The sequence below is a fragment of the Scyliorhinus torazame genome, chromosome 2, assembly GCF_047496885.1.
Source record: "Scyliorhinus torazame isolate Kashiwa2021f chromosome 2, sScyTor2.1, whole genome shotgun sequence".
In the NCBI taxonomy this organism is placed as follows: Eukaryota; Metazoa; Chordata; class Chondrichthyes; order Carcharhiniformes; family Scyliorhinidae; genus Scyliorhinus; species Scyliorhinus torazame.
The window spans coordinates 384955757-384972648 of record NC_092708.1 but is presented as its reverse complement, the minus strand read 5'-3'; the positions used below and the strand labels follow the sequence as shown (position 1 = coordinate 384972648).

General features: G+C 49.5%; 1 protein-coding gene across 10 annotated transcripts in view; it reads right to left on the bottom strand.

Moving 5' to 3' along the window:
• Positions 1-16892, bottom strand: part of nrxn3a (neurexin 3a) — a 2368971-nt gene that overhangs the window by 3714 nt on the left and 2348365 nt on the right. The window lies entirely within an intron of this gene.

Genomic DNA, 16892 nt, shown 5'->3' with positions numbered 1-16892 from the left:
GGGTGGGTGAGGGAGAGGGGAGGGTAATGATCATTTTAAATTTTTCCAGGTTCCAACCTATGAGAGCACTATGTGGGAGATGAAGATGATAGGAGTGAATGTGTATAAAATTTGCCATGTCCATGTAAAGGTGGGACGAAGCGATCTGGCTGCGTTAGAGCTTTTAGCTGTAAGGAAGGGATGGGGGATATACAAACAATTGAGCATATTCATGCCCATCTACGAAAAAAAACATAACTCTAACACTGACAAATCACAAACCCTAAACTGCAACTTCTTCATCATGCAGTCCATAGAGAGAGAGAGAGAGATAAATATTCTTTTTTTTAAAAAAAACTTCAACAGCTTTTCCCGAAAACCCCCCCTCAAATAAACCATTATTAAAATAGTTCCAACTGCTCCCTCTATACGTCGAAACCACTTCAAACCGTGTGTGATGCAATGTTTCTTCAATTTTAACAGCCGAGAAAAACAAAAGAAGGTCCACTCGCTTTGGCACGCTGATGTGTTTCAGGGCTAAATCGCTGGCTTTGAAAGCAGACCAAGGCAGGCCAGCAGCACGGTACAATTCCCGTAACAGCCTCCCCGAACAGGCGCCGGAATGTGGCGACTAGGGGCTTTTCACAGTAACTTCATTTGAAGCCTACTTGTGACAATTAGCGATTTTCATTTCATTTCATCAGGTGCCAGTCAAATCAGTTTTTTAATATTTAGAGTACCCAATTCGTTTTTTTTTCCAATTAAGGGGCAATTTGGCGTGGCCAATTCACCTCCCCTGTGCATCCTTTTTGGGTTGTGGGGGTGAGACCCACGCAGGCACGGGGAGACTGCGCAAACTCCACACGGACAGTGACCCGGGGCTGGGATCGAACCTGGGTCCTCGGCGCCGGGAGACAGCAATGCTAACCACTGCGCCACCGTGTTGCCCGAAGTGCCAGTCATGTTAACCCCCACCCCCCCCCCCCCTGCCTTTCTGGAGCTGGCGGGGACTGGGGACTAGGTGGAATTTGCGGAATGCCAACTTCAATGCAGGTCTCCAAAACCTACAGGCATCCCACGTGCAACGGAAGGCAGAACTTGACTGGTCGAAAGGCAGCAACCTTCATGGTGAACGGCCCGGGGAGGGGAGGGAGGGGGGGGGGGGAGGGGAGGGAGGGGGGGGGGGGGAGGCGAGTGGGGGCCTCGAAACCTGACGGGAGACACCTTGAATCCAGGTGTCGTCATTGAAAAAAAATGAAACCGGAACCCACTCTGGGGGCTCGCTTAAAGAAAAATGATACGAGTGGTCCTGTAACACGGGAGCAACCCAGATTAACAAGATACAAACATGTGGTATGTTGCAAGGTGGTTATGCAGGGAGCGAGGGTCAAGGGGAGTAATTTGTGGCCACGCATTGAAGTGGTTTGTGTGCTTCACAAAAAAAAAGAAGAAAATTATCAGCACAGATATTTCGTTTGTTTCAGAGTCAAAAAGAAAAAAAAAAATCTTAAGCATTTAAAAAAAAAAAATTAATGCCCCCAAAACATGAAAAATTATTGACAAAGCAATCATTTTCCCCCAGAGACTGGGAGGAAAGTTTAAACCAAAGCAATTAATTTCCCCCACCCCACCCCCCCAACACACTTTTCAGAGATGAACACCCAGATGCACAGCTACAGACAGAGCAAGAGGGACACAAATATACTATTTACCTGTCACCCGGGGAATGTGACATGAGGTGACATTATTATCGCTGTTTTACTGCAATTTCTTCTTCAATTTTTTTTGTTACTTTTTTTAAAAACAGAAATCCATTTTTTTGTTTTGGGCTTTCTGCGTGTAAAAAGTGGCGTGCAGTCTGGATGTACAGAGGTAGAATAATTGGCTAAGAATGGGTCACCTTTATTGCAAGTGTTAATAATGCATGCTTAAAGTAAGTTGCATTTAGGGAAAGTTTGAGGACAGAACAGCAAGCTAGAGCAAGGGAGAAGGTTAGCGGGAGAGAGAAAGGTCAAAGGTTAGGAGAGCACAGTTTTTGTTCTAAAACAGCATCATTCAACAAGTCAGTCTGGAGTTGCGGGTTTGGGGGGGGGGTTGGGTGGAGAAGAGAATTCCACAAAAGAGCAATAGTTTTTTTTTTGAGTCCAAGGAAAATATCTTCTGAAGTCATTCAGCCAATGAGTCAGGACGTACGCGACACGTCCAACTGCGTAATTTCTGCACTTTTGATCAAGTTGCACGCTTTCAGGGTTTTTTCGTGAGGATTCTGTGCTATCTCCAGATGCTGATTGTACCCAGTGCTGGATGTACCATTTCCAGGGGATTGTCACGCGCTCCGAGGTTGGATACCGATTAAGGACCTATTTTCTGTCCTCTCTGGGAATTAAAGCTCCTTGAACTTCACTTTCCCCTGTATGTACGCTGCTTCCGCAGGACAAAACAGAGCAAGTACTGAACTTAGCCACCACCCCCCGCCACCCCTTTTTGCACGAGGCACACATTTCCCATGAAGAGGTACCGACCATGCGCGCCCCATTAAGACTGCCAATTCCCACCTCTGAAATATCACCCGACTGCCCTGTCTCGGCTCCTGTGCTGCCGAAGTCCTCGTTCATGTCTCCGTCACCTCTGGACGCGACTATTCCAATGCGTTCCTGACTGGCCTGTCACTTTCTACCCGCCCTGAACTTGAGGTCCTCCAAACCCCTGATGCCTGTGACCTGCCTCCTGGCAAGTCCTGCTCCCCAACCACTCCCGTGCTCGATGACCTACCTTGGCTGCCGATCAAGCGATGTCTTGATTTTAAAATTCCCACCCTTTGTTTTCAAATCCCTCCATGGCCTTGCCCCTCCCAATCTCTGTGATCTCCTCCAGTCCCCAAACCCTCCGAAATATGGATGTACCTTCAGTAGCCCAGGCTCAAGCTGTGGCATTTCCTCCCTACACCTCTTGGCCTCGCTACCTCACCTCATTCTCCTTTAAAATACTCCTTAAATCTTTGGTCCAATATTTGGTCATCTCATCTAATAAACTCCTGGGGCAATATTTTACAGGTGGTGGGGGGGGGGGGGGGGGGGCTGCTGAAAGCCGACCAGAAGCTGACAATCCCAAGGAAGCCTACACCACTGTCACAACATGTGGGATGAAGAGGGATGTAGAAGGTCATGGCTGCCCCAGGGTAGGTACGTCCCAGGGGTTTAGGATGCGGATGGACCCAAGAGCCCAGGGTGGGGAGAGAGGGTGGTGGGGGTGCCGGGCTGTGATTTGTAGGGCAAACAGCGAGGAAGGAAGGTGGGGGTGATATCTTGCGGAGGGTGCCCTCCTCCGACACACGTGGGCCACCCTCCCAAATGAGGAGCCCTCTCTTTCCCTCTTTTCCCACACAGGCCGTAAAAAACCAGCCTGCCTACCTGCACCTGCCTGCCCCCTACCAGCCGTGGGTAGCGTACTTATTTCGGTGAATCGGCTTGCCAACAAGATGAATTGACCTTTCATTATTTGTTTAAATATTGTAGGCGGACTGTCGATTTTGCCGTCTGCCAAACTAGGATATTATTGGGACTGGGCCAGCGGTGGGTGCGAAGGTAGTGGGTTCGCCACTGACCTATTTTACATGCGCCCCCCCCCCCCCCCCCCCTGTTGTAAACACGCCTGGTGGGGGCTGTAAAACCCAGCCCCTTTTGTGGATTGGGGGTCAAAGGTTGCTTTATAATGCTCCTGTGAAGCACCCTGGGACATTTCACTGTGTTAAGGGTACTAGTTAAATATAAGTTGTTGTTGGTAGTTATTCCCAAGTGCAAACCTTTCTGGAAGACCAGGAGTGGAGGAGGCCATTCAGCTCCTTGAGCCTGGTCTGCCGTCACTCAATCAAGTCATGGCTGGTCTGTATCGGAACTCCATTTGTCCGCCTTGACTTCACGTCGGGTTCACTGAAGGAAAAAAACCTATCAAGTATCAAGTGGCCTGTGTTTTTCCAGAACCGTGTGTGAACATTCAAATATAATTTGAATGAGAGGGTGGGGGTGTGGTATCAAGACGTCTCCTCTCCCGCGTTGCTATGCGTCTCTGCCTGTCCGACAATCAGCCCAGTTACTGTAGGTCTTTGAAAACGCCCAAACACCACTCCCCCTAGTTCAGATTGGAGAACTGGAAACATGGCTGCCAGCACCTTCCGGCCAGGCACACTTATTGTTCGGGCTTCATGGGCAGCAATGTACATCAGTCAGATTCTTGGCCCCTCGAACCTTTAGCCATTACTACAGTCATGGATATTGTACATTTTATATCTGAGAGCTCTGCACTCGGTGTGTAATCGTGCTTTAAAATGTCTGGTCAATGTCCATAGCTTTAGCTTCCAGCAACGTTTACAACTTGTTTAGTGTTCTCTGAGTCCACACCCAAGGCATAACTAATCCAGCGCCGTGAGCATCAATGTGAAACAAGCTCACATAATCAAACACAGAACGATTGAACACAACATTTGGGTTTTCTCCTCCCTTGATTTTGGGAATCTGCCTATCCTGAGGAGTTTTCCTGCTCTGGACAGGAATCCCGGTGAAGTTTGATTTCGTAGAATCCCCACAGTGTAGAACGAGGCTATTCAGCTCATCGAGTCTCCACTGACCCTCTGAAAGAGGACCGCACCTAGGCCCACTCTCCCACCCTCGCACTCTAACCCCACCGAACCAGCACCTCTTTGGACTGCGGGAGGAAACTGGAGCACCCGGAGGAAAATCACATAGATATGTGGGGAATGTGCAAACTCCACACAATCACCCAAGGCCAGAATCGAACCCGGCTCCCTGGTGCTGAGTGGCAGCATGCTAACCACTATGCCACCATGCTGGCTTATTTCGTACAATAACCTTGCTTTTGGATGCTATGCTTTTGAACAGCCTTCTCAATGTATCCTGCCACCTTCAAAAATAATTCCAAATGCTGCTCCAATATCTTTCTGTTCCTGTGTCCTCCTGAAATGGTACCAGTTTGTTTAACTTCACCAGGCTCAGATTATAATAAATATATATTGAGTATTACGGGAAAAAAGAGACATGCTGTCGAAGCTTTTTGTCTCGCACTCATCAGGACAGATGCAAGAATGCCAAATTTCAAAGACAAATCTATACTACTTGGAAAAGAGTGCTAATTGGTTAGTATGGCAACTCTGTTGGGTCGAGGTATTGATGTGGAGAATGCACCAACGATAGTTTCCTGGTATTCTCCATGGCAACATCGCGACCCATTGGAGTTGACTTGCCAAATAATCAGCACCTTTACATGTTGTGTAAAATTTGCTCCCTTTGAAATTTGGTGGGGGCGATTCTCCAAGACCCGCGCTGGGCAGGGGAATCGACGCAACCCGCCACGCCGCCCTGACGCCGGCGCACGATTCTCCGAGGTGCGGAGAATCGGCAGCATTTGTGCCGGCGCGGTTGGCGTGGTGCCGGCCTCGGGCCGCTGGATGGTCCGAGCGGCTGCGCGGATATGACAGAGTCTCGCCGGCGCCGTTCACCCCTGGTCGCTGCCGGCGGGAACTCTGCGCGAAGGGCCAGGGGCGGCCTGTGGGGCGGGGGAAAGTGATCCTTCACCGGTGGGGGGGGGCCTCCGATGGGGTCTGGCCTGCGATCGGGGCCCACTGATCGGCGGGCTGGCCTCTCCCCCCCCGGGCCTACTTTCCGGCGTGGCCGGCCCCTGAACATCAACACCATATTGAGTCGGGGCCGGCGCGCAGAAGAAGTCCCCCGCGCATGCGCAGGTTGGCGCAGCCCAACTGCGCACACGCGGGTTGGCACGGCACCCATTTGGCACAGGGAAGGGTGGCTGGAGTGGCATGAACCGCTCCAGCGCCGTGCTGGCCCCCTGTGGAGAACAGAATCGGTCATAACCGAGCCCGGTTCGCGTCGTCGTGAAACGGGACGGCGATCACGACGGCGCGAACACTTGGGCTCCATTTGGGAGAATCGCCCCCAGTATTCTTGCATTTGTACTGATGAGTACAAGATGAAAAGCTTTGACAGCATGTTTCTTATTTTTGAGCAATACTCAATTTCTGTACTACCAAGCGATTAAATATATTAACATTTCCATGGCACCTTGTCATTCCAAACAGGTGCGTCATCTTTTGCTGACAGCGACGACCCTGTTGATTTCCTTTCTTTAACGACCTTGCTTGCAGGAGAAATATTGACGGGCTCCAAATAGTCGGCACAGGGCCCTTACTGCCCACCAGATGCAGAGATCGGTTTAACTTCTCATCCAAGGGATGGCACCTCCAACAGAGCAACACTCCCTCAGTACTGTACGTCTTCAAGATGAGTGGTGGGACATTGAATCCACAAACCTCTGATGTAAATGCAGGAGAGCTACCCACTAAGACAAGCTGCTGCAGCGGAAACAAAGTACCTGGCATATTTTATCGAGTAAAGGAAATGGGGGTAAGGTCTTGCGGCGCAGTGTGCCAGAAGCTACAGATTCAAGTCCCATGTCAGGACCTGGTGGCCATGGCAGGCGCGTTCATAACATGGCCAAACAGGTTGATTGTCAGTCTGTGAATCCTTCCACTAAAGGCCTGAAAGCAGGCGGTAAGAGTGGGAGAGTTACCTCGGAGGTCACGATTCAGGGGGCAATGGCGAAGCACCACAGTACTTTGTCAAGTGCAATCATGGACCAATCCAATGGGATTCCATGGTCGCCAATGCCCTCTGAGGGCATGGTCCCTGGAGGAGGTGGGAAGGATAGATGGGTCAAAGTCAGGTAATAAGGTGTCAATGTTAAGGTCATCTAGAATTGCCATGGAGTCTCCAGGAATGAATCACTGCTTTGAGAAAGCTGGCATGCAAACCAGAGTGTGCGCGAGAAAAAAAAATTCCATGTTCATAGGAAGAATTAGGAGCAGAAGTAGGCAATTCAGCCCTTTGAGCCTGCTCCACCATACAATCAGATCATGGCTGGTCTCTTCCTGGTCTCAAATCCACCTCCCACCTGTTCCCTATATCCCTTCAACCCATTTTGTAAATCAAAAATACATCTACCTCTTTCTTGATACCATTTAATGACTCTAATTCCACTGCACTATGGGGCAGCGAGTTCCACAATTTCACCACCCTCTGCGAGAAGTAGTTCCTCCTCATCTCAGTTCTAAATCTACCGCCTCTCAACCTATATCTGTGACCTCTTGTTCTAGATTGACCCACAAGGGGGAACATTTGGTCTACGTTTACTTTATCAATTCCTCTTAGTATTTTATACACCTCGATCAGATCCCCTCTCATCTTCTAAATCTAGCGAGTATAACCCCAAACTGTTTAATCCCTCCTTGTACGTCAACCCTTTCATCCCCGGAATCAATCTGGTGAACCTCCTCTATACTACCTCCAATGCCGCCACATCCTTCCTCAAATAAGCAGACCAAAACTGGACACAATATTCCAGATGTGGTCTCACCAATACTCTGTAGAATTGCATCAACACTTCTCTACTTTTGTACTTCAGTCCTTTTGCAATAAATGTGAAAATTCCATTTGCCTTAATTACATGCTGTAACTGCACACTGACTTTCTGCGATTCATCAACAAAGACACCCAGATCCCTCTGCCCAGAGGGATTCTGCTTTCCATTTAGTTAATAATTTATCTTTCTATTTTTTTGGCCAAAATGGGTAATCTCACACTCAACTACATTAAACTCCATCTGCCAAATTTTGGCCCAATATCCTCGCCTATCTACATCCGTCTGTAAAATCTTTATCTCCTCTTCACTGCTTGCTTTCCCACCTATTTTAGTATCATGCACAAATTTTGCTAAGTTATACTCTGTCCCTGTTGGCAGATCATTTATATAGATTGTAAATAGTTGAGGTCTGAGGACTGACCCCTGCGGCACCCCACTAGTTACAATCAGCCAGAGAAGGACCCATTTATCCCGACCCTCTGCTTTCTGTCAGTCAGCCAAACCTCAATCCAATCTAGTATTCTACCCCCAGTTCCCTGCCATCTCACCTTCTGGATCAGTCTTTTATGTGGCACCTAATCAGATGCCTTCTGGAAGTCTAGATTTTTCACATCCACAGGTTCCTCATTGTCCACCTTGCTGGTTACATCCTCAGAACTCAAGCAAGTTTGTCAAGCATGACTTACCCTTCATAAAACCAAGCTGACAATGTCTTTCCAAATGTTCAGTTATCTCCTCCTTAATGATTGATTGCAGCAAGTTTCCCACCACAGAGGTCAAGCTAACCGGTCTATCGTTTCCTACTTTTTGCCTCTCTCCCTTTTTGAATAGGGGCGCCACATTAGCATGTTTCCAATCCACCGGGACCCTTCCAGAATACAGGAAATTCTGAAATATCATAACCAATGCATCCACCATCTCTGCTGACACCTCCCTTAATACCCGAGGGTGCAGGATATCAGGTCCCGGAGACTTTACTGCCCTTACTCCTATCAGTTTATTCAATAATGTCTCCCTAGTGATGGTTATTGCACCAAGTTCCTCTGCATTAACTGTAGTTTTTGGAAAATTTGTATTACCTTCTATTAGTTCAGTGCCTCCACAATCTCTGTGTTCCCCATTGCTCCTTACCAGTATCGTCCTAAAAAGGGCCAACATTTACTTGAGCTATTCTCTTCCTATTTATATGCTTATAGAAACTTTTAGTAACAGTGTTTATGTTTTCTGCTAGTTTCCTTTCATAGTTCATCTTAGCTCTTTTGATTTTATTTTAGTAGCCTTTTGCTGCACCTGAATGTTCTCCCAATCCTCCAGCTTACTACTAACCTTTGCAGCATGGTATGCCCTAGTTTTTGTCTATATGCTTTCCTTGACTTCCTTGTTTAGACATGGAATGTTTTTCTCCCTTTTGCAATTCTGCTTCTTCTCAGGAATGTACTTCAATTGAGTGGGATTTAATATCTCCCTGAACATCCGCCATTGTTCCTCAACTGTCCTACCCTCAATTATCTGTCCCCAGTCTACTTGGGCCAACTCTTTCCTCAGGCCTGTATAATTACCTCTGCCCAATGCTAATACTCTAGTATGGCACTCTCTCGCTCAATCTGAATTTGAAATCCTATCATGCTGTGATCACTCATTCCAAGAGGATCCTTTTTTTTTTTTTTTTTTTTTTTTTTTTTTTTTTTTTTTATAAATGTTTTATTGAAAATTTTTTCCCAAACAACAATTTTTCCCCTCTTACAAAGCAAACGCAATAACAATACAGAAATTTTAAACAATACACAAGTAACAAAACCCCTTTATCTTTGACCTAAACTAAACCCCCCCTCCCCCCCCCCCCCCTCCCCCTGGGTTGCTGCTGCTGGTCATCTGTCTTCCCTCTAACGTTCCCCTAGGTAGTCGAGAAATGGCTGCCACCGCCTGGTGAACCCTTGAGCCGATCCTCTCAGGGCAAACTTTATCTGCTCCAGTTTAATGAACCCCGCCATATCATTTACCCAGGCCTCCAGTCCGGGGGGTTTCGCCTCCTTCCACATGAGTAGGATCCTGCGCCGGGCTACTAGGGACGCAAAGGCCACAACGTCGGCCTCTTTCGCCTCCTGCACTCCCGACTCTTCCGCAACTCCAAATAGAGCTAACCCCCAGCCTGGTTTGACCCGGGCCCTCACCACCCGCGAAATCACTCCCGTCACTCCCTTCCAATACCCTTCCAGTGCCGGGCATGCCCAAAACATATGTGCGTGGTTTGCCGGGCTCCCGCCACACCTCCCACATTTGTCCTCCACTCCAAAGAACCTGCTCAATCTTGCTCCCGTTATGTGTGCTCTATGTAGCACCTTAAATTGAATCAGGCTAAGCCTGGCGCATGATGAAGAGGAATTTACCCTGCTTAGGGCATCAGCCCACATACCCTCCTCTATCTCCTCCCCTAGTTCTTCTTCCCACTTTCCTTTTAGTTCGCCCACCGACTCCTCCCCCTCTTCCCTCATCTCTCGGTAAATCTCTGACACCTTGCCCTCTCCGACCCACACCCCTGAAAGCACCCTGTCCTGTATCCCCTGTGTCGGGAGCAATGGAAATTCCCTCACCTGTTGTCTAGTAAATGCCCTCACCTGCATATATCTCAAGAAATTTCCCCGGGGCAACTTATACTTTTCCTCCAATGCTCCCAAGCTCGCAAAAGTCCCATCTATAAATAAATCTCCCACCCTCCTAATTCCCAACTGGAACCAGCTCTGAAATCCTCCATCCATTCTTCCTGGGGCGAACCTATGGTTGTTCCTGATTGGGGACCCCACCAGGGCTCCCCGCACCCCTCTCTGTCGCCTCCACTGTCCCCAGATATTCAATGTTGCCGCCACCACCGGGTTCGTGGTAAACTTTTTAGGTGAGATCGGTAGCGGCGCCGTCACCAGCGCCTCTAAACTCGTCCCTTTACAGGACTTTCTCTCCAGTCTTTCCCACGCCGCTCCCTCACCCTCCATCATCCATTTACGTATCATTGCCACATTGGCGGCCCAATAGTAATCGCCCAAGTTCGGTAGTGCCAATCCTCCTCTGTCCCTACTACGCTGAAGGAACCCCCTCCTTACTCTCGGAACTTTCCCTGCCCACACGAAGCTCGTGATGCTCCTGTCTATTTTATTAAAAAAGGTCTTAGTGATTAGTATAGGGAGACATTGAAATACAAATAAGAACCTCGGGAGGACCATCATCTTAATTGCTTGCACCCTGCCCGCCAGCGATAGAGGCTGCATGTCCCACCTCTTGAAGTCCTCCTCCATTTGTTCTACCAACCGTGTCAGATTAAGTCTGTGCAAGGTTCCCCAGCTCCTAGCGATCTGAATCCCCAGGTATCGGAAGTTTCTTTCCACTTTCCTTAGAGGCAAGCCTTCTATCTCTCTACTCTGGTCCCCTGGATGTATCACAAATAATTCACTCTTCCCCATGTTTAGCCTATACCCCGAGAAATCCCCGAACCCCCTCAAAATTCGCATAACCTCTATCATTCCCCCCGCTGGGTCCGACACGTATAACAATAGGTCATCCGCATATAACGAGACTCGGTGTTCTTCTCCCCCTCTAATCACCCCTCTCCATTTCCTGGAGTCTCTCAACGCCATGGCCAGAGGTTCAATTGCCAACGCGAACAACAATGGAGACAGCGGGCATCCCTGTCTTGTTCCCCTATATAGTCGGAAATACTCCGATCTATGTCGACCTGTAACTACGCTTGCCGTTGGAGCCCCATAAAGAAGTCTAACCCAGCTAATAAACCCGTTCCCAAACCCAAACCTCCTTAACACTTCCCATAAATACTCCCACTCCACCCTATCAAATGCCTTCTCTGCGTCCATTGCCGCCACTATCTCTGCCTCCCCCTCCACTGGGGGCATCATTATCACCCCTAATAGTCGTCGCACGTTAACATTCAGTTGTCTCCCTTTTACGAACCCTGTCTGGTCTTCGTGCACCACCCCCGGGACACAGTCCTCTATCCTCGATGCCAGTACCTTTGCCAACAATTTGGCGTCCACGTTCAACAATGAAATGGGTCTATAGGACCCGCACTGCAACGGATCTTTATCCCTCTTCAAAATTAACGATATCGTCGCCTCCGACATCGTCGGGGGTAGAGTCCCCCCTTTCCTGGCCTCATTGAACGTCCTCACCATCAACGGGGCCAACAAGTCCACATATTTTCTGTAATACTCCACCGGGAACCCGTCTGGTCCTGGGGCCTTCCCTGCTTGCATGCTTCCCAGTCCCTTAATAACCTCGTCCACCCCAATCGGTGCCCCCAGGCCTACCACCCCCCGCTCCTCCACTTTCGGGAACCTCAATTGGTCCAGGAACTGCCGCATCCCCTCCTCTCCCTCTGGGGGTTGAGACCTATACAGTTCCTCATAGAAGGTCTTGAACACCTCATTTATCTTTCCTGCCCTTCGCACCGTGTCTCCCCTTTCGTCTCTAATTCCTCCTATTTCCCTCGCTGCTGCCCTCTTTCGCAATTGATGAGCCAACAGGCGACTCGCCTTTTCCCCATATTCATACCTCCTCCCCTGTGCCTTCCTCCACAGTACCTCCGCCTTTCTGGTGGTCAGAAGGTCAAATTCCGTCTGGAGTCGTCTCCTCTCCCTGTACAATTCCTCCTCCGGGGTCTCTGCAAATTCCCTATCCACCCTTAAAATCTCCCCCAGTAATCTTTCCCTTTCCTTGGCCTCTGTTTTCCTTTTGTGGGCCCCAATGGAGATCAGCTCTCCTCTGACCACCGCTTTTAGTGCTTCCCATACCACTCCCACAGGGACCTCGCCGTCGTCATTGACCTCCAGGTATCTCTCAATACACCCCCGCACTCTTGCACACACTCCCTCATCCACCATCAGTCCCACATCTAATCGCCAGAGTGTTCTCTGCTCCCTTTCCTCTCCTAATTCCAGGTCCACCCAATGTGGGGCATGATCCGAAACCGCTATGGCTGAGTACTCAGCTTCTTCCACCCTAGAGATCAACGACCTTCCCAAAACAAAAAAATCTATCCGGGAGTACACTTTATGGACATGGGAGAAGAAGGAATACTCCCTAGCCCTAGGTCTAAGAAATCGCCATGGATCCACTCCCCCCATTTGGTCCATAAACCCCTTAAGTACCTTGGCCGCTGCCGGCCTTCTTCCGGTCCTTGAGCTGGATCTATCTAGCCCCGGGTCCAGCACCGTATTAAAGTCCCCTCCTAAAATCAAGTTTCCTACCTCCAGGTCCGGTATACGCCCCAGCATCCGTCTCATAAATCCCGCATCGTCCCAGTTTGGGGCATACACGTTAACCAACACGACCTCCATTCCCTCCAGCCTGCCACTCACCATTACATATCTACCTCCGCTATCTGCTACGATGTTCTTTGCTTCAAATGCGACCTGTTTCCCCACCAAAATGGCCACCCCTCTATTCTTTGCGTCCAGTCCTGAGTGGAACACCTGTCCCACCCATCCTTTCCTTAGCCTAACTTGGTCCGCCACCTTTAGGTGCGTCTCTTGGAGCATAACCACGTCTGCCCTTAGTCCTTTCAAATGCGCGAGCACTCGGGCCCTTTTTATCGGTCCGTTCAGGCCTCTCACGTTCCACGTGATCAGCCTCACTAGGGGGCTACCTGCCCCCCTCCCGTGTCGACTAGCCATTACCTTCTCTAGGCCAGTCCCATATCCCGCCTCCGCGCTCCCGCTCGCTCCCCCAGCGTCGCACACCATCCCCGCCCACCCACTCTTTAGCCATTTTCTTTTGGATTTCCGCAGCAGCAACCCAGTTGTCCCCCCCCCCCTTCTCCCTCCCTCCTCCCCTCCCCGCTAGATCTCTTTCTAGCTTGATTGCTCCCCCCATATTACTTCCGTAAGTCAGCTGACTTCAACTGACCCCGGCTACTCCTGCTCACTCCTCGACCCCCCCCATGTGGGGAACTCCCATCCGCCTTGCGCCTGTCTTCCCGCCTTATTCTTTCTGGTGCGGGAACATCCCTTTACCTGACCCGCCTCTTATGGCGCAGCTCCCTTTCCCCTCCCCCTCCCCTTCCCCATTCTCCAACTATGTCCCGTCTTTCCCCCCTCACCGGCGCCCACATTTCCCCAATGTCTCCCCCCTTCCCTGTTTACTTCTCAATTAACTTTCACCGTAACATTAACAATAACATTTCCTGCAGCATCAGTCCCTCAGTTCCGATCCAATTTCTCTTCTTTGATGAAGGTCCATGCTTCCTCCGCCGTCTCGAAATAATGGTGTCTCTCCTGATACGTGACCCATAGTCTTGCCGGCTGCAGCATCCCGAACTTCACCTTCCTTTTATGCAACACCTCTTTGGCTCGGTTGAAGCTCGCCCTCCTTCTCGCCACCTCCGCACTCCAATCCTGGTATACCCGTACCACTACATTCTCCCATCTGCTACTCCGCACCTTTTTAGCCCATCTCAGGACCTCTTCTCTATCCTTAAGGCGGTAAAATCGCACGATTATCGCCCTGGGTGGTTCTCCCGCTTTTGGTCTTCTCGCCGGAATCCGATTTGCCCACTCCACCTCCAAGGGGCCCGTAGGGGCCTCAGCACCCATCAGTGAGCTCAGCATCGTACTTGCGTACGCTCCACAGTCCACTCCTTCCACACCCTCAGGGAGACCCAGTATCCGAAGGTTCTTCCTTCGCGCTCCATTTTCTAGGGCTTCGATCCTTTCAGTACACTTTTTATGAAGTGCCTCGTGCGTCTGTGTCTTAACCGCCAGGCCCAGGATCTCGTCCTCAATATCTGTCACCTTCTGCTCCACCACACGGAGCTCTGTCTCCTGGGTCTTTAATGTCTCCTTGAGCCCCTCAATTGCCTGTAGCAACGGGGTCAGCACCTCCCTCTTCAGCAGCTCCACGCACCGTCTCACAATTTCATGCTCAGGCCCCCATGTCGCCTGCGCTTTCTCCGCCGCCATCTTGTACTTCTCTCTTTCTGACCCTTTGGTCGACGATTCCTCGCGCTGCAGCCGCCGCCGCCGGTTTTTTCCTCCTTCGTTTGGGGGGGACTCCCTTCTCACACACCCCACACCGGGTTGCGTCGTCGAAAAATTCCCCGTTGAGGCTCTTAAAAGAGCCCGAAGGTCCGTCGGAGCTGGAGCCGCCGAAGCGTGCGGCTAGCTAGGCATCACCGCAACCGGAAGTCCCTTCAGTGGCCTTGATGAGGTCTTTTCAGTTGTTCCCTCTGCTGCTAGAATTCACCTTTGATACAGGCCCTCAGGTCAGCTTGCAGCTTTAAGCTTGCCCTTCCCCCGCCTGCATGCTGGAAGAGGCCCTGTTTATCCTGTAGTTGCAGCCAAATCTTTCACTGTTTCTGCGTGTGTCTGGCAACCAAGAGACATACCCTTCCTGGGGGACACTGTCGGGGGAATATTGCCGCCTTCTTCCCACACCGGGAAATGTCAAACAAATGCCGTGGGGGCCCTGTAAAAGAGCCCAAAAGTCCGTTCCAAGCAGGAGCTGCCGAATATGCGACCTAGCTCTGCATAGCCGCACCCGGAAGTCATTCCAAGAGGATCCTTAACGACAAGACTATTTATCAAACCTTCTTTGTTACATAATACTAAATCTAAAATAGCCTGCTCCCTGGTTGTTTCCATAACATATTGCTCTAAGAAACAATCCCTCATACACTCTATTAAATCTCCCTTGAAGCTACCCTTGCCAATTTGATCAATCCAGTCAATATGCATATTAAAATCACCCACAATTACCGTTGTGCTCTTCTCACAAGCCCTCATTATGTTTTGGCCCCACTATGCTCCACTTTGGAAGTATTAATCAGGTACCTGTAAATTACTCCTGCAAAGGAATTTTTTACTTGTTTTTTAATTCTCCCCAGATCAATTCAACATGTTGGCCCTTAGTGCCAAAATCATTTCTTAATACAGCCTTGATGCCATCTTTAACCAATAAAGCAACTCCACCTCCTGTTCAATCCTCTCTATCCTTTCTGAATACTGCGTACCCTTGGATATTCAACTCCCAGTCCCGGTCCTCCTGCAACCATGTTTCAGTAATCCCCACCAAATCATATCCATTTGTCTCTATTTGTGCTGTCAGCTCATTGAACTTAGGGCAGCACGGTGGCTCAGTGGTTAGCATTGCTGCCTCACGGCGTCAAGGTCCCAGGTTTGATCCTGGCACTGGGTCACTCTCCGTGTGAAGTTTGCACATTCTCCCCGTGTTTGCGTGGGTTTCGCCCCCACAACCTAAAAGATATGGAGGCTTTAGAGAGGGTGCAGAAGAGATTTACCAGGATGTTGCCTGGTATGGAGGGCATTAGCTATGAGGAGCAGTTGAATAAACTTGGTTTGTTCTCACTGGAACAAAGGAGGTTGAGGGGCGACCTGATAGAGGTCTACAAAATTATGAGGGACACAGACAGAGTGGATAGTCAGAGACTTTTTCCCAGGGTAGAGAGGTCAATTACATGGGGGCATAGGTTAAAGGTGCAAGGGGTAAGGTTTAGAGGAGATGTACGAGGCAAGTTTTTTACACAGAGGGTAGTGGGTGCCTGGAACTCGCTGCCGGAGGAGGTAGTGGAAGCAGGGACTATAGTGACGTTTAAGGGGCATCTTGACAAATACATGAATAGGATGGGAATAGAGGGATACGGACCCAGGAAGTGTAGAAGATTGTAGTTTAGACGGGCAGCATGGTCGGCACAGGCTTGGAGGGCCAAAGGGCCTGTTCCTGTGCTGTACTTTTATTTGTTCTTAGGTGGATTGGCCACATTAAATTGCCCCTTAATTGGAAAAAATTAATTGGTTACTCAAAATTATTTAAAAACCCTCATTGAACTTATTCTGAATACTGCATGCATTTAGGTACATGGTTTTTAAATATGTCCGACTGATTTGTCTTTCCGTTGCATGATTTTCTTGTGCACTACACTTTTCAAACATTCTGACCTCCTTTATTAATCTCTGATAACACTCAGCCTCATCCCCAATTTCCACTCCAACAGTCTGATGCACTAAGCGTCAAGAACCACAAAGACATGTGAGACTTTAACCAAGGCTTTAATACACTACATAGGAAGCTTACCCGACACAGACGACCCCAGACAAAATGGGTCAGGTCTCAGAAGCTGGGTCTTATACCTAACTCCTGGGGGCGTGGCCAAGGCGGAGCTCTCCGTGGCCAGGTCAGGTTGCATACAGGTGACCAAACCTCTACAGAGCTACAGTACAATACACAGTACAATACACAGGATTACAGGGCCACGTTACACACAACTATTATATAACTATGTACAATGCTCGGGAAGTACAGTGGTGTATCACCACACAGTCTCCGTATATTTCCTTTCCCCTCCGTTTAAACTGGCTTTGCCTGTCCATCCTATTAACCTCCATCTTCTCCTCACATGCCGACCTGATGTTTTGGTTCCTATTAAGCATTATACGCCTTGTAGT